Source organism: Podarcis bocagei, assembly GCF_964188305.1.
Source record: "Podarcis bocagei genome assembly, chromosome: 5".
NCBI lineage: Eukaryota > Metazoa > Chordata > Lepidosauria > Squamata > Lacertidae > Podarcis > Podarcis bocagei.
The window spans coordinates 91,144,759-91,169,729 of NC_138129.1; the positions used below are offsets into that span (position 1 = coordinate 91,144,759).

The 24,971-nt window shown below is 46.8% G+C and overlaps 1 protein-coding gene across 2 annotated transcripts in view; it reads left to right on the forward strand.

The window, feature by feature from the left end:
- The first annotated feature begins 7,632 nt into the window (after positions 1-7,632).
- Positions 7,633-24,971, forward strand: part of PDC (phosducin) — a 38,292-nt gene continuing 20,953 nt past the window's right edge. The window contains exons 1-2 of one of the 2 annotated variants that reach the window (XM_081194522.1): positions 7,633-7,714; positions 10,650-10,767. The gene's annotated coding sequence lies outside the window, so the exon portion shown is untranslated. Of the gene's footprint in view, positions 7,715-10,627; positions 10,768-24,971 lie in introns of those variants that run through there. The other variant, XM_081194523.1, reaches the window with a different exon arrangement.

Genomic DNA, 24,971 nt, shown 5'->3' on the forward strand with positions numbered 1-24,971 from the left:
ATAATAATAATAATAATAATTTTATTTATATCCCGCCCTCCCCAGCCAAAGCCGGGCTCAGAGCGGCTAACAACAATAAAAGTAATACAGCATTCTAAAATCAATTCATTCTAAAATCAATTCAAAATCAAATTAATGGCAACCGTTGGGCTAGAGTTCTGTGAGGATTACCAAAGGAGGGGGTCAGGCTGTGCCTTGGCCAAAGGCCTGGTGGAACAGCTCTGTCTTGCAGGCCCTGCAGAAAGATGTCAAGTCTCACAGGGCCCTGGTCTCTTATGACAGAGCATTCCACCAGATCGGGGCCACAGCCGAAAAAGCCCTGGCTCTGGTTGAGGCCAGCCTAACCTCCCTGTGGCCCAGGATCTCCAAGATGTTTTTGTTTGAAGACCATAAGGTCCTCCATGGGGCATACCAGGAGAGGCGGTCCCATAGGTACGAGGGTCCTAGGCCGTACAGTGGTGCCTCGCAAGACGAAAAGAATCCGTTCTGTGATTCTCTTCGTCTAGCGGTTTTTTCGTCTTGTGAAGCAAGCCCATTGAAGGATTAGCGGATTAGCGCTATTAGCGGCTTTTAGCGGCTTTTAGCGGCTTATCTGCTGATCGGATCAGCTGATAAGCGGCTTAGCGGCTTAGAAAAAGGGGGGGAAGGGAAAAAAAACCAGCATGAACTCGCAAGACATTGTCGTCTTGCGAAGCAAGCCCATAGGAAATTCGTTTTGCGAAGCACCTCCAAAACGGAAAACTCTTTCGTCTAGCGAGTTGTCCGTCTTGTGAGGCATTCGTCTTGCGGGGCACCACTGTATAGGGCTTTAAAGGTTAAGCATAAACTCTGCCTCTCCAATGTGCAAAGCAATAAACACCCCAGAATAAATAGCAGCAGAATAAAACAGATATTTAATGGCTGTTTTTCAAGTGAAGTCAATGGAATCAGAGAGTAGCAGCATTGAAACTAGAAGCAAATTTTATCTTATTTTTTTTAAAAAGATAGAAAAATGATCTTAGGGATAGCATGACCTAGACATGAACATGCTTTTTACAAAAACTGCCAAAACGGGTAAAGTAATTACTTTTTCTTGGCCTGATTCCATAATATTGCAAGTCATAAAATGCTTCATAAAATAGCTTTCATGCTCAACCGCATTTGTTGTCAGATGTTGCCAACACCCTGTATAATAATTTGAACTCTGAGCATAAAATACAGTTGGGTAGATATTCCCAGCCAATGTTATCATCAAAGACTCGTCATCACAGCCTCATTTTGACCGGCCTACCATTTGTTGAGTCATCGACTGGACAAAACTTTTGTTTTCTTTTGCAAGTCTGGTTTTAGCGGGGAATTGAACTGGGTGACCTTTTCCATTTTAGGGCTGATCATCTTTCACTTGCACGCTCTCCCTCCTTTCCTGTAGAGGGCTTAGGGAACCACAAGTGATACGGTGGTTCGGTTTTGCAAGAAGTTTCAGCTTTGAAAAGACTGCACATCTCTCAATATCGCAAGGCTTGTCCCTTTCATCTTCTCGTGAAATAAAATTCTGATTCCAAATAATCAGATGAGGTCTGGTTCCACAGCAAAAGGAAAACCTGTGTTAACCAGTAAAAGTTTTTATGGACTGTGGAAGACTCGGGATCAAATCCTTTACTGTGTCATAAAACTACTAGCACTCGGTGATCTCTTCTAGTCTAGCCAAACCTCAAGGGAATGTTGTGATAAAATGGGGCATGTCCTTGCATGCTACCCAAATTCGTTGCAGAGAACATGGGGCATACATTGAATGAAGTACTGAAACACAATGTTCCAGAGGCCTCCCTTCTGATATTGGGTTACTAAGCGGGGAGTTAATCTACGGGGTCAATCTGAACTTTGCAATTTGAACTTTGCAGCAGATTGCATTGTGAAGAATTTGAGTTCTGCAACAAAAGTTCTGCAACAAAAAACCTAAAGATAGCAAGAAGGATATGGGCTGGAGTGAGGCAGTGGAGTTCACATCCTATGTGAAATGCCCCGAATATGCATAGCAACTTTCATTTTTCATTCTCTCTCTCTCTCTCTCTCTCTCTCTCTCTCTCTCTCTCTCTCTCTGGAAATAATTTTTATTTGGTTTTACAAGTATAAAATTCTAACAATACAAAATACATATCCATATTTAGAGATTCCTCCAAATCTCTGGGCTTTCCACCTTCAGTCTATGGGTCCTATTGTCAACTTTTTCAACTGCATATTATTCAGTACAGTGGTACCTCAAGTTAAGAACTTAATTTGTTCTGTTCTGGAGGTCCGTTATTAACCTGAAACTGTTCTTACCCTGTCCGTTCTTAATCTGAAATTGCCGGAGCATGATTTCTGTTCTCATCCTGAAGCAAAGTTCTTAACCCGAGGAACTATTTCTGGGTTAGTGGAGTTTGTAACCTGAAGTGTCTGTAACCTGAAGCATCTGTAACCTGAGGTACCACTGTCATCCATATTTTATGTCACTCCATTTTGTCCATAATATTTGCTACATTACAAATGTTATTGTAGTCCTGCTAATGTTTTCATCTGCTTACAGTGGTCTCCCAGATAAGTTATATTTCCCCCCCCCCCCCCACTCTTTATTAAGGTTTTGGTCTTGGTTCCTGAGCGCTCCAGTTAGTTTTGCCATTTTGGCGTAGTCCAACAGCATAGTTTGCCATTCTTCTCTGGTATGGACTTTGTCTTCTTTCCATCATTTCTCATTCTCAACACAGGGATCAATGAAGTCAATGAAGGGATCAATAAGTTAATGAAGCTACCACATCACACTATTTATATCTTCCTTTCTCATTCTCTGGGGTGAGAGTGGTGGTTTCTGTGTCAAGTTTAAACTTGAAAATTATCATGTTGTCCCTACTATGAGTTCCAAATTTAATTCCGATATCTCTACATTCAGTGGAGATTTCATGTTCTAAACCTAGAAGCAAACATACAGAGACTGCTGAACGTTGAGCCAAAGATATTACTATGCTCAGGTAACTATGAATCCAAATCAGAATAAATCCAAATTACGATTAATTCTGAAGGCACAGGGAAGTTTTTAAATAGCTGGTGTTTTATTGTGTTTTTAATATTTTGTGGGGGGGGCTGCCCAGAGTGGTTCGGGCAACCCTGTCCAATGGGTGACATAATAATAATATTATTATGATTTAAATAATTAATGTTATTAGGACAAACTACTGTACTTTTCTGTCTATAAAACACCCCCATGTATAAGATGCCCCCTATTTGGGGGGACTGAAATTTCAGAAAATGGGGGGAGTTGGCAAAAAGTTGTTGAGCTTTTTTGGGGGAGGATTGCCCAGAGTTGTTGATCTTTTTTGGGGGGTGATACCAAGGGTTGAGCTTTTTTGGGGGGATGCCAAAAATCACTCACCCGCATGAGTCGCAAAAAACGCCTCCCATCTGTCTCCTCACCAGCAGAAGCTGCAAATTGACTGCCCAATTGCCGCAGCGTCGCCCAATCAACACCACCCATTGACGCAGCAACCAATAACACGCATAATAGCCGCCTACAGCCACAGTAGCAGCCAATCAAACGTCCATGTATAAGATGACCCCCCCCCCTTTTAAGCATGATTTGCAAGGGGGGAAACCTAGTCTTATACATGGAAAAGTACGGTATATGTCTGCCCAAAAGAATATTCATTTTATACGTTCAGCGCATTTTTAGAAGGCATCATTAGGATATACTGCATATACGGAGCCAGCTCAGGGCAATCCATGCTAGAGGCATTCAAAGACAAAGGTGACCTCCGTTTATTGTGTTGGCAGGGGAAGAGTGAAGATAAAGAAATTCTTCCACGATGCAAGTGAGACAGATGTTAGGGAGCCGCTTCCTAAGTCCCTAAAGCAATCGTATGATCCTATTTCAAACACCTGTGCATGTTTCTAATTCCTCCCTCCCTCCCTCCTTCTACTGCAAGCTTTCCCAGAAGACTTTGGATCTTCAATCATTTCCTGGCACATAAGGGAAATCCCTGTTGTATGTCTGCCTTGCTCATTTCCTCTCCGTTATCAATTCTTCTCTGTTTAGTTACAGCTGGAATGAAAATCGATAGCGGAGGAGACAAATTGAGGTGGCATTGCGATTGCATGGTATCATACCCCATCCCCAACTGTCACAATTTGACGGGGACATCCTGGAATTACAGATGCCATCCTGGCTTCAGATTGGATCCCAGAATGTCCCAGGCAGAGGGCCTTCTGGGTAGTGGTGCCTGCCCTATGGAACGCCCTCCCAGCAGATGTCAAGGCAATAAACAACTATTTTACTTTTAAAAGACAACTGAAGGCGGCCCTGTTCAGGGACGTTTTTAATGTCTGGCGCTGTATTGTTTTTAATATTTTGTTGGAAGCCACCCAGAGTGGCTGGGGAAACCCAGCCCGATGGGTGGGGTATAAAAAAATATTATTATTATTATTATTATTATTATTATTATTATTATTATTTTATCTTTTGGTCTTGTGCGGGACCCAAAGATACTCATTTTTGGGTGCCGCATAAGTCAGGATCCTGGCTGCTGGGAATCATGGAACTGGGAGTGCCATTGTGTTTGGGTCCTGCCTATGGATTTCCTATAGGCGTTTGGCTGGTCACTCTGGTAACAAAATGGGCCTTTGACCCAATCTAGCAAGCTTCTTAAGTTTTATCTAAGTGCCACAGTCCATAGCTGTCAACTTACAGATTTGAAAATAAGGGACCAGGAGCCTCGAAAATAAGGGATCAGCAGCCAAAATAAGGGATTTTCCAAGCACATGTATGCTCAGCTTCTGAGCCCCTCCGAGCCAAAGGCAGAAAGCCCATCCAGCAGCCAAACGAAGCCTCAAGCGGTGGTTCCCACAGCGCAGCAACCCGGCAAAGGGGATGCAGCAAGGAAAACCACCATCACCTCTCCGCTGGGAAGCGCTGAGCAAAGGGGAGTCCCCAGGCAACGCAGCCGATTTGATCAGCACAAGGCATGCAAGCTCCACCCCCCAGTCGTTCTTAGACTCCTTATTGGGTGAGCAACGCAGCCAAGCAACACAGTTGGAGCCTCCCTCCTCCCTGGCCGGCAGGGAGGGAGGGAGAGGAGCTGCTTCCTTTGAAACCTGGGAAATTTAAGGGACATCATCAATAAGGGACAGCAGCGGGACACGGCGCTGGGATAAGGGACTTTCCCGCCAAATAAGGGACGGTTGACAGCTATGCCACAGTCTGCCCTTCCAATCATCCAGGAATAGCTCAACACAAGCAGCTACAAGACAAATTTCTTGATGTGAACAATGACATACAATCTCAAATGTATTAACTGGTACATCCAGTGCCAGATAACTCACAGCACACAGACCCGACCTAGAATCTCCATACTAGCCCAGAGATGGAAAGAAAACAAAGTCCCTAGCAGAGAGGAATGGCAAACCAAGTTGATGGATTACACCAAAATGGCCGGAAAGCTCAGGAACTAAGAACAAAACTTCAAAAAAGAATGGGGAGGAGGGAATATAATTTATCTAGGAGACCACTGTAAGCAGATGGAAAGAGTAGCAAGATTCTAATAACAAATAGCAAATATTATGGACAATATGGAGAGATATAAAATATGGATTATGAAATAATATGCAGTTGAGAAGGTGTACAACAGGACCCATAGAGGGGAAGGTGGGAAGTCCAGAGATTCTGGGAAATCTTTAAATATGGATATGTAATTTGTAGTGTTAGAATTTTATACTTGTAAAATCAAATAAAAAATTATATATTTTTTTAAAAAAGAATCTCGAACTCCAAGCTCCTTGCTCTATCTGACAGCTTTCTTGCAGATCTTGCTACTAACAAACAGCAGAAAACAATGTTTGGAATCCTAACGACAGGCAGGTAATAAGGGAAGTAACTGGCTTGCCTTAAATGACTTGCTTCCGGTTTAGATTAAAGCTGTTCTGTTCTCTATAGCAGATGATCTCAAGAAAGGGTTTTAATTAGGGCTAAGCCAAACATTTTCCTGCTTTAACTTTCATTTTGAAACTGTCATGCTTCAGGGGAGGGGCAGAAATCTTTACCAAATGTTTGCTTTACCCCGGTTATGTTCATTGTCTACAATTTTAAAAAGTCACTGAAAAAGAATTCAGCGGAAAATTCCACGCAAAGCACAAAGCTATTCTGAATAGGGAAAGAGCTCACTTGTACAACAGTGCCCCCTTATGCCCATAAATGCTGGCTAAATGTGACTTTTAAGGGACATGTAATCTACCCATCCAATAGTTTCTAGAAAGGATACAATTTTAAAACAGAAAGAAGTGAAAGCAAATTGATCATCTTCATTATTATTTTTAAAAAACTCATGAACTAGAGACCTTTCTTTTTAAATTACATATACATAAGACAAAAGCTTGATAAAATTGACTTTAATGGGGAAATCAAAGCCATGTGCTTCTCGTGATACTTTGAAAGAACATGCTGAAAGCAGAGATGGCACACTAAGAAAATAAGTAATGTTCTTATTCAACATAGCATTTTGCAAAAGAGCATTGCCAAGATAGGAAAATATATCTGGACTTTGTGCAGCGGGCTTGTTAATTTTTTTTCCAGTTGGAACATATTTCAAATGTCTTCAGTTATTATTATTTTATCTGTAACATCGGAGATACTTGAGCAAAACGTTCCGTGTGCATGCCAAAAAGCTGTTTATAGTACATGAGCCAAAGTAATAATCTCTATTTTTAAAAAAATCTACCCACCCATTTGCCTCACGCTTATGGCACTTATTGCAATATTCTCTTTAGGTTTCTAGTTGGTTCAGAACAAATTTTGATTATTGTTAAAAGCATGGCTGAGCTAATACTGTGATTGGCGGTGACTCGATGCAAATGTGTAAAAATTCTAGATCTATTCTCCAGAATTACCAGCCACTCCACTTACCACAGCATTTCCATGAAGGTGAAAGCTTGCATGTGTTTTCCATGACTTTAGCCAGTCATGGTTCTCAGATATGTATTTCCCGCATTTCAATTTGAAATGTTTCAGAAAACATGTGGCCACACCAGTGATAAAGATAGCATGTTATGCTGGTAATCTAAGTTTAGTTATGAGGTGCGAGTCCTATTCAAACCAATCCACTTACATCACTGGCCATCATTCAGGGACCTATATTTAAAAAGTAAAGGTAAAGGACCCCTGGACAGTTAAGTCCAGTCAAAGGTGACTATGGGGTTGTGGCGCTCATCTCGCTTTCAGGCTGAGGGAGCCGGCATTTGTCCACAGACAGCTTTCCGGATCATGTGGCCAGCAGGACTAAACCGCTTCTGGCGCAACGGGACACCGTAACGGAAACCAGAGTGCACAGAAACACCATTTACATTCCTGCCACAGTGGTACCTATTTATCTACTTGCACTGGCATGCTTTTGAACTGCTAGGTTGGCAGGAGCTGGGACAGAGCAACGGGTGCTCACTCTGTCACGGGGATTTGAACAGCCAACCTTCTGATCAACAAGCCCAAGAGGCTCAGTGGTTTAGACCACAGCGCCACCTACGTCCCCTCAAATATAGCATACAGAGACCTATACCATATGAAGAAAACCTTAACCATGTGTTGTTTTTAATACTTTACTCTGATCACAGCTTCTCAAAGAAAAAGAGCATCCCCTACTGGCAGGAAGGCCATCTAGGAGATGAAATAATATGCATTCATGTACAAAGCAAACTACGCAGAACTGTATTTGTCCACAGTGTAACGCAGTATTTTTCATTCATTTCATGTATTTATAAGGAACTGGGTTGCCTCCTGGCCTGGGGAGAAAGCTACTGTATGGAGCACTTTGGAACTTCTAATTTCTTTGTCTGAAACATCTCCACAGAGGCACCAAAACCTTAAAGTATAAAGGAAGACAAAGCTTTATTATACCGGAGAGTCAATTTTTATATACCCCTCCCCCCAAAAAAGCTAAAATTGAAGCCAGCCCTCCCAAAAAAGGCACCACACTACTTTGGTGGAAGAGAACAATGCCATTCTGAAAGAGATAAATTCACAATAGAAGGGGAGGACTCAATATGTTTCTGTCTGCAGCTCATGACAGAAACAAATGTACCACTTGTTTCTTCCATCACAAAGCTCAAGGAACCCAAAGGGATGTACCCAAGAGCTAAATTAACATTTGTACTGTTTAAAATCAGCAATTAGCTGAATTAAATTAGCTGTTTCAGAAAGTAGGGTTAAGCTCTAAAAACAGCTCTTTAGGAAGAACACATTGAAATGAGCAAGCTGAACTGTTAATGGATAGTTTCCTGTATACAACTGCAGTGGTACCTCGGGTTAAGAACTTAATTTGTTCCGGAGGTCCGTTGTTAACCTGAAACTGTTCTTAACCTGAGGTACCACTTTAGCTAATGGGGCCTCCCACTGCCGCTGCACCGCCGCCATGTGATTTCTGTTCTCATCCTGAAGCAAAGTTCTTAACCCAAGGTACTATTTCTGGGTTAGTGGAGTCTGTAACCTGAAGCGTCTGTAACCTGAAGCGTCTGTAACCCGAGGTACCACTGTATTTTATTAGCAATCTGACCATAGTGAAATGTTAAAAATGAAAGCAAAACTTCACCATATAGAACCGTTTACATTGTCTTGTGTGACTATTACTGGGTACACAGTACTGGCTTAAGATGCAGCTACCGGTAGTTCACCCCATTCCTAAATTTGGTCCAAAGCTGCTTTGGGGGAAAGTGCAGCAAAACGCAATACAGTGGTAGGTACCTCGGGATGCGAACGGGATCTGAAGCCCCATTCGCATCCTGAATAGAACGTAAGATGCGATGGCGCATCGTGCGTATGCGGGTCGCATTTTGCTGCTTCTGCGCATGCGCGTGACGTCATTTTGAGCGTCTGCTCATGCGCGAGTGGTGAAAGCCCTCCAAAATGCTGCTGCTGCAAGGGTTTTCCATTAAAGGAACCCAGAGGCTTGCCATGCTTTTGTCCGAACCCCTGTCAAGGGGCTAGAGCCACGCAAGAGCCCCTGGGAGCATTTGGGGAGAGGTGAGGGCATGGTACCCAGTCCCGTCTCTCTCCCCCTGAAATTTTTCCCTTTCTGACTTTGCGGGCGTGCGAATGTCAGTCTGTCCCCGTGCGGGGTCAGATAGTTGCAACCAGTGCCTAAGCAACCACTCACATTGCTTGTAATTTTAATAAAGTTGTGGCCAAAATTATGCCAAAAACCTTAAACTAAAAAGCATGTGTCATTTGTGTTTTATTGGGGGGTGTCTTGGGGACCTCGACACGCAAAGAGTTTGGGACAAAATGGTACAGTCAGCAGCGTAGCGTGGGTTATCAGCACCCGGGGCAAGGCAAGTAATTTGCGCCCCCTAACCCGGGGCAAGGCAAGTAATTTGCGCCCCCTAACACCTAACCATGGTCATTAATACGCCAAGACGCGCATCTTTGGGCGTCGCGGCGCAGCCTTCTCGGTCTCCCTCCCCGGCCCGGCTAGTCCCGACGCGGCTTCTTTCTGGCGCGGGGAGGGGGCTTCTTTCTGGCGCGGGGAGGGGGCGGCTCTGGGGCCAGTGCGTCGGCCGGCCTCCGGCGCGGGTGGGGGGGCCCCGTCGGGGCGGGTGGGCGGTCTTGGCGCGCAGGCACTAGAGCGCCGCCGATGGCGCGTTTGGCGGGCTGCGCGCGTCCAGACAGCGACCCGAGCCTGGGCGGCGTGGCGCTTGGTGCCGGAGCCTCCGCCCGCAGCGCCCCATCGGGAGACCCGGCCGGAAGGAGCCTCGAGCCGGCTGTCGGACGCGGTTGAAGCAGCCAGGGCGGCATGGCAGGCGGCGGCGGCTCCTCGGCAACTCCACGGGGCCAGCCCAGCGCGCTGGCCGAGCCCCGCAGGCGAATGCTGCCCGTCGGTGAGGAGGGGCTGCCTGGCGCGCCCTCCGTGGCCCTGACGCGCGGGGACCGCGGCGAGCGCTGAGAGCCACTGCCAGCTACAGCCTGCGCCCAAGGCTCTTCGGCGACTCCGGAGGCAGCGAGCGCGCCCCCCCCAGAAGTTGCGCCCGGTGCGGCTGGCACCCCTGGCACCCCCCACGCTACGCCACTGGGTACAGTTGGTGTTAAGCTTGCCAGAGTAGGAACAAACGCAGCAGGCCACTGTGACTTCTGCTCAGTCTGAATGAGAAAACACTGCTGAACCAACTAAATAGTGGTACAATTAGGAAGATATGCTTATTTCTATTTCTACAGACAACGGGGCATTTTATCCATCTGTCGGTTGGGGTAGGGAAAAAGAGGAAACACCATTACAGCAAAACTCATCCACTTGGTGAGAATTGCCACGTAAACCATGCCCCTTAAAGAATATTATTCTGAAAGGTATTAAAACTTTCTTCAAACACCTGAAGTTTCCTCCTCTAATTTTTCCTGCTAGTGATGCCTTGTGGAAGAACTGACCACAATATTTAGATCCCATTCACAACTATGACTGGCTCTTTCTTTTCTCTCTTCCCCCACCCTCCCTGTTTTCTTCTCAATTATATCTATGTATCAAATCCTTTAAACCTTTGGGAAGCCTGACATTTCATTGGCCCACGCTAATTAACAGAATTTGCTAATTCCTTTATAGTAATCCTCTTACCTGTACAGAGCTATTTCTGTTAGGGTCATCATGATCCTGAGGCCTCAATCTCCTCTCCAGATCTTTCTATCTTCGAGGAGAAGGCAGCTGAGGAGCCACATTTGCCTGAGCGTCAACCAATCAAGGACGTTGGTGGTTACACTGGAGAAACTGGGAGCTGAGCACCTGCGCTGACAAGGTAGATTCCCTTATGTTGTTTTTAATTCACTTGTACTGTACACTTCTGCCAATCTACATAGTCTTTAGAAAGTGTTTTAAGAAGGGGAAGAGGAGAACTTATTGTTGCGCCCAGGGTGGTCTAAACCACGGAGCCTCTTGGGTTTGCCGATCGGAAGGTCGGCGGTTCGAATCCCGACAATGGAGTGAGCTCCTGTTGCTCTGTCCCAGCTCCTGCCAACCTAGCAGTTCAAAAGCACACCAGTGCTAGTAGATAAATAGGTACTGGTGCGGCAGGAAGGTAAACGGCATTTCCTTGCGTTCTGGTTTCTGTCACAGTGTCCCGCTGTGCCAGAAGTGGTTTAGTCCTGCTGGCCACATGATCCAGAAAGCTGTCTGCAGACAAATGCCAGCTCCCTCGGCCTGAAAGCGAGACGAGGGCTGCAACCCCATATTCTCCTTTGACTGGACTTAGCTGTCCAAGGATCCTTTACCTTTTTCTACCATTTACTCTGATGGGTCTTTCTACTAGGAGCAAGCTGTGGATGTTTTTGGTTGCATTTGCATAGGATGAGAGATATAGGGTAGGAAATCCAGTCACTTAAAAGAAAGCTCAGCTACTTTCCCCACAAACACCTACCATCCTTGTTCACAAAGCACATTGACTTGGAAGCTGGATCACTGAAAAGACGGTAAGAGTGTTCGGTGAAAGCAAATTCTTAGCAAGTGCACCTGGAAAGCCGAGTTTACCAATTGGCCATTCAATCCATTGTGTGTTAACGTTGGAAGTAACTCCCAAGGTAACCTCAAGGACCACCACTTTCCGTATGAACCTACCCGGACTCTGTGATCATCTTCTGAGGCCCTTCTTTGTGTGTCTCCTCTACAAGAGGTCCGGAGGGTGGCAACACGAGAACGGGGCCTTTTCTGTAGTGGCTCCCATTTGTGGAATGGTCTTCCCAGGGAGATTTGGCTGGCACCTTCCTTATACATCTTTAGGTGCCATGCGAAAACGTTCCCCTTCAGCCAGGCTTTTGGCTAGCATCCCATGTCTTTTTAAGTGTGCTTGTGGGAGGGGGAAGGGATGTTATTGGTTTGGTTTGTTCTTGTTTTTATTATATATTTTGTGTTTTACCTTGTGTTTGTTTGTGTGTGTGTGATTTTTTTGTTTTGCGATTTTAAATACTCGTTTAAACACCCTTAAAATATCAGTGACTTCCCTTCTTCTCTTTCCGTGGTTCATTTTGCATATCATAAATCCCTGCACATTTTACATAAACTAAACCATTCAGTATTCCATTATTACATCCATCAAAACTTATTTACACTGTTGAATTTATCTTAATGCTGCAAGCATTTTCAAGTGTACACAATTTCCCCCCATATATTCAATAAACATTTCCCAGTCTTCTTTAAAAGTATGTTCTTCTTGTTCTCTTATTCTATATGTTAAGTCTGCAAGCTGTGCATATTCTGTCAATTTAAGTTGCCATTCCTCTTTGGTTGGGACCTCTCTTGTTTTCCAATTTGGGGCTAACGAAACCCGGGCCGCAGTAGTGGCATACATAAATATCCTTTTTTGACACCTGGGAATTTCCGTCTGCATTATACCCAACAAAAAGGACTCTAGTTTTTTTGGGAAGGTACTTTTAATCATCCCCCCCCCAATTTGTTATGGATCATTTCCCAATACTCTTTTACAAGTCTGTGTTTTATCTTGTATTTCTATGCTGTAAACTGCCCTGACATCTACACAGGAAGGGCAGCGTACAAATTTAATAAACAATAAATAATTTTCAGAGGGGCTTATGCCCTAATAAGTGTGTTCACAATTGTTGCCAAGGTTGCTGAAGCTACTTAAAGGGTTAGAAACATCGATACTGTATTTTGTTGATGAAAATCAGGCTTGGCTTCTTTCCCACCAAGTTAAATATATCTTTGGAAAATGTTTTCAAATGTTTGTACAAAATGGGAGGTGGCAAAATATGTGGAATACATCAAGTTGGGATTCCCTTCCAACTGTTCCAACTGCACTGTTCTATGATTCTCGTATTCTAAGATGGAATTATTGGCTTTCCATAAGATTGTAAGGTTCTCCCCGCCTTAAATTCAGGATATGTCTGGGTTCCAAGATTCTACCCTGGTTTTACCTCTGACCCACAAAATTCTGCCTGGCTTTTCCTTTCTCCCACCATGTCTCCTCCTGCTTCTGTCCCAATCTATTAGGTCAGGGACCAGCAAACTTTTTCAGCAAGGGGCAGGTCCACTGTCCCTCAGACCTTGTGTGGGGCCAGACTATATGGGGGGGGGGAGAACGAATTCCTATGGCCCACAAATAACTCAGAAATGCATTTTAAATAAAAGCACACATTCTACTCATGTAAAAACACGCTGATTCCCGGACCGTCCGTGGGCCGGATTTAGAAGGCAATTGGGCTGGATCCAGCCCCCGGGCCTTAGTTTGCCTACGCATGTATTAAGTTCTTCCTTAGCTCCACTCAGTTAGTATGAAATGGATCACTAAGCACATTTGCGTGTCGAGGTCCCCAGGGCCACCCCAATAACTCACACATCACACAGAATTTTTGTTTAAGATTTTTGGCATAATTTTGGCCACAACTTTATTGAAATACAAATTTGTGAGTGGTTGCTTAGGCATTGGTTGCGACTATCTGCCCCCACCATGGGGGACAGATTGACATTCCGCACAATGCGAAAGTCAGAATGGGGGAATACACTTGGGGGTTACGCGGAGCAGGGAACCTGCCCTCACCCCAAATGCAGCCAGGGGCTCATTGCTATGACCCGAGCCCCCTTGACAGAGTGGACAAGCACTAGTTAGCCCCCAATTCCTTTAACGGAATCCCTCGCAGCAGCAGAAATAGAGGGGCAGGCACAGCCAATCCATGCCCCTCAACCAACCAAACCATAAACCAATGCCTAACCGCAACCTTACAAGTTGTGACGATTTGCTACGCAGTAGGCAAAAACCAAATGGCCCCAGCCAATCAGCCAGATGGACAAAATTCCTACCAGGCCCCTGCCCCAAGAGCAGACGACCCCATGACAGGCATAGCAAGGTCAAAGCGAACAACCCTAATTCTAGGGAGGGAGGGACGGGCAATCCAATGCACAGGCGAAAAGAGGAAGCCCTAGCCTCGTGCAAGGAGTTTTAGCATTTCTGGCTGTCAATTAACAAATGGCAACATTAACTTCTTCCCAAAAGCCCCAATCGCATCAGTGGCCAATGAACAATTAGCCCGCCCCCAACTTTGGAGTGTCCTGGCGGCCCCCACCGCAACACGTGCTCTCCATGAAGGAGAACACGCTTTCCCATTAGATTTACTATTACATTCACATTTCACATTTCCTCCTGGTTCTTCCCCTCCTCATGATATACTCACAGCCACCTTGTGAATAGATTTAGGCAGGCATGTTTAGGGGTACTCTCATTTTGACTCGAGAAAACCATCATTTTATAGTTCAAATCAGGGAAAAGCAATAACAGAAAACGGACAAAAGTACAAAGAGTCACAAAATGTTTAAGGCTATGGGTACCCTTGCACCCCCCCCCCCGGAAAAAAGCACTAGATTCTGGCTGAGAGGCTGAGAGTGGCCAAAAGTAATGCAGTGAACATCATGGCTAAATAGGGATTCAAACCCTGGTCTCCTAGGTTCTCACCAACGGGATAGGGTACATAAAAATGTGGTTGAAGAATTACTTGTGCAACAGGTCTTCCTTGTTCCCCCCCCTCCCCTTCCCACTGCAGCCTCTGGCACCTCCTGGAAGTTTACACTTGAGGATTAATTGGGCGGTATTCGAAAGCACGTCAAAGTGCAAGTAGATAAATAGGTACCACTCCGGCGGGAAGGTAAACGGCTTTTCCGTGTGCTGCTCTGGTTCACCAGAAGTGGTTTAGTCATGCTGGCCACATGACCCGGAAGCTGTATGCCGGCTCACTCGGCCAATAAAGCGAGATGAGCACCGCAACCCCAGAGTCGGTCACGACTGGACCTAATGGTCAGGGGTCCCTTTACCTTTATATATAAGTTCAATAAATAAATAAAATAAAATGAATTATCCAGAATGGGGCAGAATCAGGTACTGCAGGAGAGTGGGGTTGACAGAATACAGGGAGGTCATCTAGCACAAACCATAGTGCCTTTCCATTTGCACAAGGCAGTTGCACAACGTGCCTTTCATCTTGCACTAGCCAAAGTGCCTTTCCATTCGCACATCGGATCCAAAACACTGCTCTCTTTGAAAACACATCACATTTCCCCCCCCCCATATTTAAAAGCCTCAATGTTGAAGTGAGCACTCACACTTTACGTTGTGGGTGCCCTTTGCGGAATCGCATGCAGTGCTATAGTTCCCAGGGAGCTTACGGGCAAACAGGGACTGGCCTGCCTCTCAGTGTTATTATTTGGAGGGTCACACTCAGCCTCAGTAATCAAGTTTCTTGCTGGGAGGTGGGGCCAGCCCCATTTATAAATAGGGGCGGAGCCAACAATAGCCAGGCGGTCGGCTCTGGAGATTCACCCATCCTACCCTCCCTTAGTTTAATGTTTTCTTGTTTGCAGGTTAACTTCTTTTTCCTGTTTAGCGGGCGCTGCTGCGGTCTTTGACTGGTTGCTGTTGAAGGACCGGGAATAAATTTTCCTGCATTGGCAGGTTTTGTCTTCCCCGTAGCAATTCGCCACAACTTTGGCGGTTATGGCCTTGGGTGGAATCCTTTAGTCTTTTCTTCCCTATAATGGGTTGGGTGGGCGTGAAGGGGTGACTCACCCCCCTGCGGCTGTGATGCCAGGGTCCCCCTCTTAAAGGGGTTATATATATGGGTGTCACTGGCCATACACTGAAAGGGCGTTAGTGAACTACCCTGTGTGTGGGGATATGGGCTGGGCTGCCTGCTACACTTACGTCTCGCAGAGCACCCCCATATCCCATTTACCCTGATGAGCCCCAGTTCCCCCCGGCTGGGGGGCTGGGAGGGATACACGCCCAAGGCCTAAGCCAAGGTCTTCCTACATTCGGAAGATTAATAAAGTTGTGGCCTAATTTTAATTCCATATAACATTGTCAGAGTCTTTATTCCTTCCTTTTGATCCCTGGGGGCTGGGGCTGTCGCCGCCTGGTCATGTAATGTTTGCACAATTTTTGATCTGCTGAGCCACTGATATAAAATTACGTTTCAATTATAAAAGTCTGATATAATAATAATAATAATAATAATAATAATAATAATAATAATAATAATTTATTTATTTATTTATTTATTTATACCCCGCCCGTCTGGCTGAGTTTCCCCAGCCACTCTGGGCGGCTCCCAATCAGTGTTAAAAACAGTACAGCATTACATATTAAAAACTTCCCTGAACATGGCTGCCTTAAGATGTCTTCTGAATGTTAGGTAATTATTTATCTCTTTGACATCTGATGGGAGGGCGTTCCACAGGGCGGGCGCCACTACCGAGAAGGCCCTCTGTCTGGTTCCCTGTAGCCTCACTTCTCGCAATGAGGGAACCGCCAGAAGGCCCTCGGCGCTGGATCTCCGGGCTGAACGATGGGGGTGGAGACGATATGCTTTTATTTATAAAAAATCGTTGTTTGCTGTGGCCTGGTTTGTTAGGTCGGCGCTGCTACATTTCTTGGAGTGTTACAAAAACCACAAGCAACAGCTACCAAAGGCAGCAGATGGTCACAGCAGCAGATATACACAGTAATTAAAGAACTTGCCTCAGAAGAGGAAACTGATTCTGCCCCAGTTAGGTCAATGACAGCTTAACCCTAGAATCTAAGTGCATGGGATTGATATATTTGCTTCTTGCTAATTATAAAGCCTTTAATCTCCAATTCAGTTTTGTGTTTGTGTGTGTGTTTTGCTTTTGGAATTTGCATCCAGAGAGATGTAGTTGTCAGTAGCTGTCGGATATCAAAATTCCTAGACAAATTTGGTGTACATTGTGGATGTTAACACTTACCTCAGTACGACTTGACACTATTCACTGGTGTATGTCCAAAAACTGGGGAAATAAATTTTTGTTGTTGGACAAAGTTTGTCAGGTATTGACAGCATTTGTTTGATGTTAGAAGTGGGTCAGAGACCCTCAAAATAAAATCTGAACAAAATTGGTGAAACAGCAAAGCGTTTATTGATTACAAAAACGTTCTTGCAAATCTATGCTCTCAAATGTTTGCAAGAACGTTTTTGTAATCAGTAAACTCTTGGGCGTGCTCTGGTCCATGGGGTCACAAAGAGTCGGACACGACTTTCTCACCTGGTCTCAGATGCAAAGGATTGTAGATGTTCAAAATCCCAAATACAAAATGCTTGGCTCTTAGAAATTGCCTTTGGGATCTACATTTCCAGATTCTGAAATAATCCCAACATTTTCTTTTTAATTATTTGCATCGGCCACTAGCCATCGCAATAAAATATAATAGAATGTACTGAACAGAGAGGTAAAAACTACAGAAAATACCATATTTTTTGCTCTATAAGACTCACTTTTTCCCTCCTAAAAAGTAAGGGGAAATGTGTGTGCGTCTTATGGAGCGAATGCAGGCTGTGCAGCTATCCCAGAAGCCAGAACAGCAAGAGGGACTGCTGCTTTCACTGCGCAGCGATCCCTCTTGCTGTTCTGGCTTCTGAGACTCAGAATATTTTTTTCCTTGTTTTCCTCCTCCAAAAACTAGGTGCGTCTTGTGGTCTGGTGTGTCTTATAGGGCAAAAAATACGGTACTTGCTACAGAACTCTTTCCATCCTAACCTGCTTGCTTTCTTGAATTTGGTAGAAATAAAAACAAAAGGCATACCTTGTGGTCTGGTGCATCTTATAGAGCGAAAAATACGGTACATTTGGGAGTTTACATCAATAATCCAATAATAGATCTTATTCTAATTGCCCCCACCTTGCAGTTTTTGCTGTCACCTGATCATCTTGATCTGCTAAAAGGACGGACACAGTAGGAATGGTTGAGCGACCCGGAATGGACAATAGTAGAGGGGTAATAACCTCACTCCTCAAATCTTTATAAACAATGCAAGCCAGAAACACATGAGCCACTGACTCAATGCTGCAACGTTTGGATGTGGTGTATAAAAACCATTATTAATATGAATTCAGAAAATATTAAGATGGCACTCACTATTCCCTACTTATCAACGTAAGATAATTAGGCACCCTACTTTTCTGTTGAGGAATTACCTAATGGTTTGGTTTTTTGAAGCCATCTTGGAATTTTAACTAACTCCTTTACCTGCCCACAAGGTGTTCAAAACTGCATTATCAGGTGATTCCGTAAGACCTAATTTAACCCATGCCCTCTGGGGCTATTCTTGTGTCTTTCTTGAGACTAAATTTAGAAAGCAGGATTAAATTTAGAATTAATTAAAAAGGAAACAAATGTCCTTGAGCGGAGAAGTTAAGTCTCGTGGTTTTCCATTCAGTGGTGAAAGCCCAAAGCAGTTTTAAATATTAATTGACTCGTTTTACTTTTTTTAACCCTCAGCTTTTAAAAATAAACATAAACCAGAGCAAGGGAGGGGAGGCAGAGAAACCACACCTTTCTTTGTAAGTGGAACACGGCTCATCTTGGGTAAAAAAAAATTATTAAAATAATTCAACATTCATACATACATATTACGAATATACAGACAAACATACATTTCATACAATCCTTAAAAATATTCATACATACCACACTCAATCCCACAGATACTTCCTTTTCCCACCACCATCCCTCACCCCTCACCCCACCCTTGTGTTAGACTTCCAATCTACTCAATTGCAATTTCTTTCCACTTCTATTACTTTCTTTCACATGCTTTTAAACCAACTTTCTACTTCTTTTTCTGTTGCACATTGTTATCCATCTTAATTAGGATTTCAGTAATTATAGCGGAACTTGTTTATTATAATAGGCGTTCTGATTTGTCGATATGGTTTTGCAAGTATCTTTTAAACACCTTCCAGTCCCTCTCTATCTTCTCTTTTGAGATCCTTCCAATTTCTCCCATTGTTTTGGATACATTATAATACTCCAATAATTTGGCAACCCACTCTGCTTTTGTCGGTATTATACCACTTTTCCAATTTTTCACAATCAATACCTTGCGGCTACTGTTGCATATAAATATAATGTCTTGTCTTTTTCCTTTAGACTTCCTGGTACTATTCCCAACAGAAAACCTTCTGCTGTTTTCCTAAATGAATATCTGAACATTTTTTTCATTTCATTATATATTGTTTCCCAAAATTGTTTGATGTTTAAACAATTCCACCATATATGCATCAAAGTACCTTTTTCAGTGTTGCATGTTTCATTATTTTTTATATATGTTGGAAGCTGCCCAGAGTGGCTGGGCAACCCAGTCAGATTATTATTATTGAATAGGATGTCTCTATTTTCATCCAAAAAATGTTGGAGGGTGTGGCATTGTTGAAGGCTCTGTTGTTCTGCACTCCTTTATTTTGCAATAGTCTGTCCTCCACTGATTTAAAAGCCAAGACAGTATTTGTTCTTTGAGGGTGGGGGGTATAATTACTGGTATATATCAGCAGCTGCACTGTGGGAAATAGCACAATGTGCAACACATGCTCTAGTGTCCATGTGCTGAACTTTGATGCATGTCAGTTAAAGAGCGACATAGAGATAGAACTCTGGGGGGAACCCTAAAGATGGACAACCTTGGAAATAGATGAGAAAAGTTTTAGCAAAGCTAAAAATGGGAGCAGTGATGGCAAACCAGGCGTGGTATTAAATTAATATTCAATGGATAGGTTTTTAAGGCAAATAGCCTTTGAGCTAGGGGGAGTGGGGGGTTAGCATATTGAGATGGCGCTGTGGGTTAAACCACAGAGCCCAGGACTTGCTGATCAGAAGGTTGGCGGTTCGAATCCCCGCAACAGGGTGAGCTCCCGTCGCTCAGTCCCTGCTCCTGCCAACCTAGCAGTTCAAAAGTACGTCAAAGTGCAAGTAGATAAATAGGTACCGCTCCGGCGGGAACGTAAACGGCATTTCCGTGCGCTGCTCTGGTTCGCCAGAAGCGGCTTAGTCATGCTGGCCACATGACCCAGAAGCTGTACACCGGCTCCCTCAGCCAATAAAGTGAGATGAGCGCCGCAACCCCAGAGTCGGCCACAACTGGACCTAATGGTCAGGGGTCCCTTTTTACGGCAGCAGTGAGCCACTGGAGGTTTTTGTTGACAGTGTTTGTCTGTGACAGACATTGCTGGGTGTCCTGAATTTATCTACTAGCACTGGCGTGCTTTCTAACTGCTAGGTTGGCAGGAGCTGGGACAGAACAACGGGAGCTCACCCCGTCGCAGGGATTCAAACCACTGACCTTTTATCGGCAAGCCCAAGAGGCTCAGTGCTTTAGACCACAGCCCTCTTTGGCCCTCTGTAGGTGGTTGTTGCGGGTGGCGCTGTGGTCTAAAGCACTGAGCCTCTTGGGCTTGCCGATAAAAAGGTCAGCGGTTTGAATCCCTGTGACAGGGTGAGCTCCCGTTGTTCTGTCCCAGTTCCTGCCAACCTAGCAGTTTGAAAGCACGCCAGTGCTAGTAGATAAATAGGTACCACTGAGGCGGGAAGGCAAACGGCGTTTCCGTGCGTTCTGGCTTCCATCACGGTGTCCCGTTGCACCAGAAGCAGTTTAGTCATGCTGGCCACATGACCTGGAAAGCTGTTTGTGGGCAAACGCCGGCTTCCTCATCCTGAAAGCAAGATGAGCACCACAATCACATGGTCACCTTTGACTGGACTTAACCGTCCAGGGTTCCTTTATTTTTTACCTTTAGATGGTTGTTGAATTCTGTCCAAGGAGCTATATGTATCTATTAAGTAGTGGGTTGACATAGCAGCCGGCACAGTGATTTCTTCAAGTAGCTCTTTATTAAGACAAGCTGGAATAGAACTGACTGCGAACAGCTCAGCCGGCCTGTATTTATAGGCAGCCGGCTGTCAACATTGTAACCACAACAGCCCAGAGTTCCCGCCTAAACTAACTGCCGCGGACCTGAGTGAAAACTATCTACAGACCTGAGTGAAAACTATATACAGTATCCCCCTGTTGGCCCAGGGTGAAAACTACACTACATAACACCCCTCCCCACCGAGATAAGGCGTTAGGTACAATCGTAATGGTTTCCTTATATACAGCACTACGCGTAATGGTTCAATTAGGCACAAAAGCATAACGGTTACATTCCCATACTTAGACCAACAGTGATACCTGTCCAACAACGTAGTCCTTTAAATGAGTTGGGCGCTTGGAAACTCTGCCAGACCGCCGGGGACTGGTAGCCAAGTCCGGAGGGCCACACAGTTCTCGCTGAGGCTGTGGTGCGACCCTAGGTGGCGTTGGAACCAACTCCCCTGGATCCGCTGCTGTGGGTGGAGCCTCCGCAAATGGAGTGGTCTGAGTCTGTTCTGAGACGGCTTGGTTCGGCTCCACGCTGGCAGTTTGCGAGGGAGGTGTAGGTGGGGCCTCGCCATCTGTACGTGTCTCTTCTGGAGCCGCAAGCGCAGTTGGGGGCACCTCGGTAGTGTCCAAGTCGCCAACCCTGCGCCTAAGCTGGTCTATGTGCCGTCGCCACAAACGTCCGTCTTCGAGTGCCACCTGGTACAAGCGAGGTCCAGTGACTCCCACTACTGTGGCTGGCACCCAAGGGATGTCCCCCACATAGTTCCGGGCAAAGACCTGGTTTCCTGGGACAAATGACCGTGGTGCGTTGGCACAGCCTGGGGGTTCAGCCACGGCAAAGTCTGGGTGTAGCCGGTCGAGCGGTGACCTGAGGCGGCGGCCCATAAGCAGTTCAGCAGGACTCCTCCCGGTGGCCGCATGAGGAGTGATGTGTTGCACGAACAAGTATTCGGCGACCCGCTCATGCCAGTCTCCCCGGTCCAGGCGCGCCAGTGCCTCTTTTGTCGAGCGCACCATTCTTTCCGCTTGCCCGTTGCTGGATGGATGAAAAGGTGCCGTTAGGGCATGGCGGATGCCCAGTCCCAAAAGATACCGCTCAAACGTGCCTGACGTGAACTGCGGTCCGTTGTCAGAGACAAGGACATCAGGACACCCATGCGTTGCAAACAGGCCTCGCAGCACCCGGATGACAGCTTCGGTAGTGGTGGAGGGCATCAGGGCGACCTCCAGCCATTTGGAATAGGCGTCCACCACTACCATAAAGGTCCGGCCGTGAAAGGGGCCAGCCAGATCGATGTGCACCCTCGACCAGGGTGTCTTTGGCGTCTCCCAGGTGTGTCCCTTAGCTGCCGGTGGTGCAGGCCTCGACTCTTGGCACGCTTGACAGGCGGACACCCAGGCAGTGATGGCATCGTCCATATTAGGCCACCAGACGTAACATCGAGCCAACGCCTTCATTTTGACAATTCCCGGGTGGCCAACATGCAGAGCCTCCAGGACGCGCTGACGGAGTCCCTGGGGAATCACGACGCGGTCTCCCCACAGCAGACAGCCGCGATGAGCTGAGAGTTCATGTTGTCTGGTTGCGAAGGGCTGGAACTCCGATGCAAAAGGCCCTTGTGGCCACCCCCTCCACACCCAGTTGAGCACCCGGCTGATGGTGCGATCCTGGGCAGACGCGGAGGCCACAGTGGCAGCCGATACAGGCGCTGCCGGAAGATCCTCAATCAGAAGGAGCGATGAAGCTGGAGCCGGGTCTTCCACAAATGTTGGAAGAGGGCAACGGCTGAGGGCGTCGGCATGGCCCATCGATTTCCCCGGGCGATGGATGAGCCGGTAGTGGTAGGCAGCCAGGAAAACAGTCCATCGCAGCATGCGTGGTGAGAGGACCGGTGGAGTTGGACGATCACCGGCGAGGAGGCCCAGGAGTGGCTTGTGGTCAGTGATGAGGTCAAAAGTCCTGCCGTAGAGGTATTCATGGAACCTCTTCACTCCAGCCACAAGTGCCAATGCCTCCTTGTCGAGCTGGCTGTAATTCCGTTCCGCCGGAGATAGTGTCCTGGAAAAGTAGGCGAGCGGTGCTTCTCTTCCATCTGGAAAACGGTGACTAAGGACAGCACCAATGCCAAAAGGTGAGGCGTCGCAGGCAAGGACCAGCGGTCTGGATTCACTGTACTGTACCAGCACACTGTCCGAAGAAAGGAGAGCCTTGACCGCATTGAAGGCCGCCGTCTCTCGATGACCCCAGGCCCAAGGCATCTTAGTGCTAAGGAGTCGGTGAAGAGGCTCAGCCACTGTGGCTTTGTGGGGCAGGAACATGTTATAAAAGTTCAGCAGCCCCAGGAATGCCTGCAACTCCGTTTTGTCCTTTGGGGTGGGGGCCTGCTGGATAGCGCGGATCTTGGATGTGGTTGGATGAAGGCCGGAGGCATCGATAAGATAGCCCATGAACTCTACCTGTGGAACGGCAATCAGGCACTTCTCCCTCTTTACCTTGAGCCCGGCCTCCTGGAACCTGGTCAGCACGGCACGGAGGCGCTCGAACAGCTGCTGGTGTGAGTCTGCAGACACCAAGACGTCATCAAAATATGGTACCACGCCCGGAAGCCCTTGCAGGAGACGCTCCATAAGGCTTTGGAAGATGCCAGGAGCCACACTCACCCCGAACTGCAACCGGCGGCAACGGAATGCCCCCCGGTGGGTGACGATCGTCTGGGCTTCAGCAGTGGCATCATCGACTGGCAGTTGTTGATAGGCTTGGGCAAGGTCCAGCTTAGCGAAGACCTTACCCTCACCTAGGGAATGCAGCAGGTGTTGGACAACAGGAACCGGATAAGCGTGCTGCTGAAGTGCCTTGTTGATTGTGCACTTGTAGTCAGCGCAGATTCTCACCGACCCATCTGGCTTGACAGGCGTGACGATGGGGGTTTCCCACTTTGCGTGGTCAACGGGCTCCAAAACTCCTTGGGCGATCAGTTTGTCCAGTTGTTCGTCCACCTTAGCCTTGAGAGCAAAGGGAACCCGGCGTGGCTTAAGCTTGATGGGGGCGACTTGTGGATCAAGGCTAAAGGAGATGGGCGTACCAGTATATTGTCCCAAGGTGCCGTCAAAAACCTCGGCAAAGTCTTTGACCAGACCCTCAGTCTCTGCGTTAGAGATGCAGTTGATGCCGGTGACTTCCAGGCCGAGGGCATCAAACCAGTCTAGCCCTAGGAGGCTTGGCCGCTGACCTTCGACCACCACCAACCGGAGCAGGCCCGAAAAATCCTTGAAGGCGATCCGGAACCGGCCAACGCCTACCACGGGAATGTCGTTTCCCTGGTAGTCTCTCAGGTGTACGCGGTGAGAGTCGAGTTGCCTTTTGGATACTCTGGGTACCAGTCTTTTGATGGTGCTCCATGACACGACGGACAGGGCAGACCCGGTGTCGATCTCCATGTCACATGGAGCTCCTTCAATGAGCACCGTGACGTTCAGCTTGCGTCGCGTAGACGAGTCGGTTTGGCCAATTGTGGTTCCAGACGGGCAGCGGCAGTTGGTGAGAGCGAAACAACTTTCCTTGGCAGACTGGAGTGAAGACTTGAACTTGCGAGTCGATGAAGGGGGGGTGTCAGACGGAGCCGATCGGCAGACCTTAGCGATGTGGCCCCTTCTGGAACACCTCCTACAGATGGCGTCTCTGAATCGACACTTGGCACGGGAATGGTCGCCTCCGCAGCCAGCACATTCCGGCTGGCCCTTGGACTTCTGTTGGAGCTTCCTGCGCTCCCGCTTTGTCTGGTGCACGTCATCGTCTTCACTGGCGGATGCCTCATCACTGCTGGCCTCTTCATGATGCACCGGAACTGGCCCCCTAGCAAGACGCGGGCTGCTGGACTTGCGGATCTCCTGGGCGGAGCGTTCAGCAGCTTCTGAGGCCACAGCCTCCTCAGTGGCTTTCTGTAGCGTGAGGTCTGGCTTGGCTAGGAGACGCCGTTGCAGATGGATGTTCCGGACCCCGCAGACGATTCGATCCATCAGGGCATCGTCTAAGTCTCGGAACTCACAGTGCATTGCAGCCTGTCGCAGGGCGGTGGCGTAGTTGTTGATTGACTCCCCCTCTGCCTGGTTCCGGTGGTAGAACGCATGGCGGGCAGCAATCTTGGACGGCTTTGGTGCGTAGTGGTTGCGGAGCTTCTCTTGGATCGTGTCCCATGGTGTTGCCTGGACTGCTTCAGGCGCAACCAATGCTCGGGCCGTCTCAAACCCCTCAGGCCCACAGAGGCTGAGGAATAGGCCCCGCTTCCGATCCAAT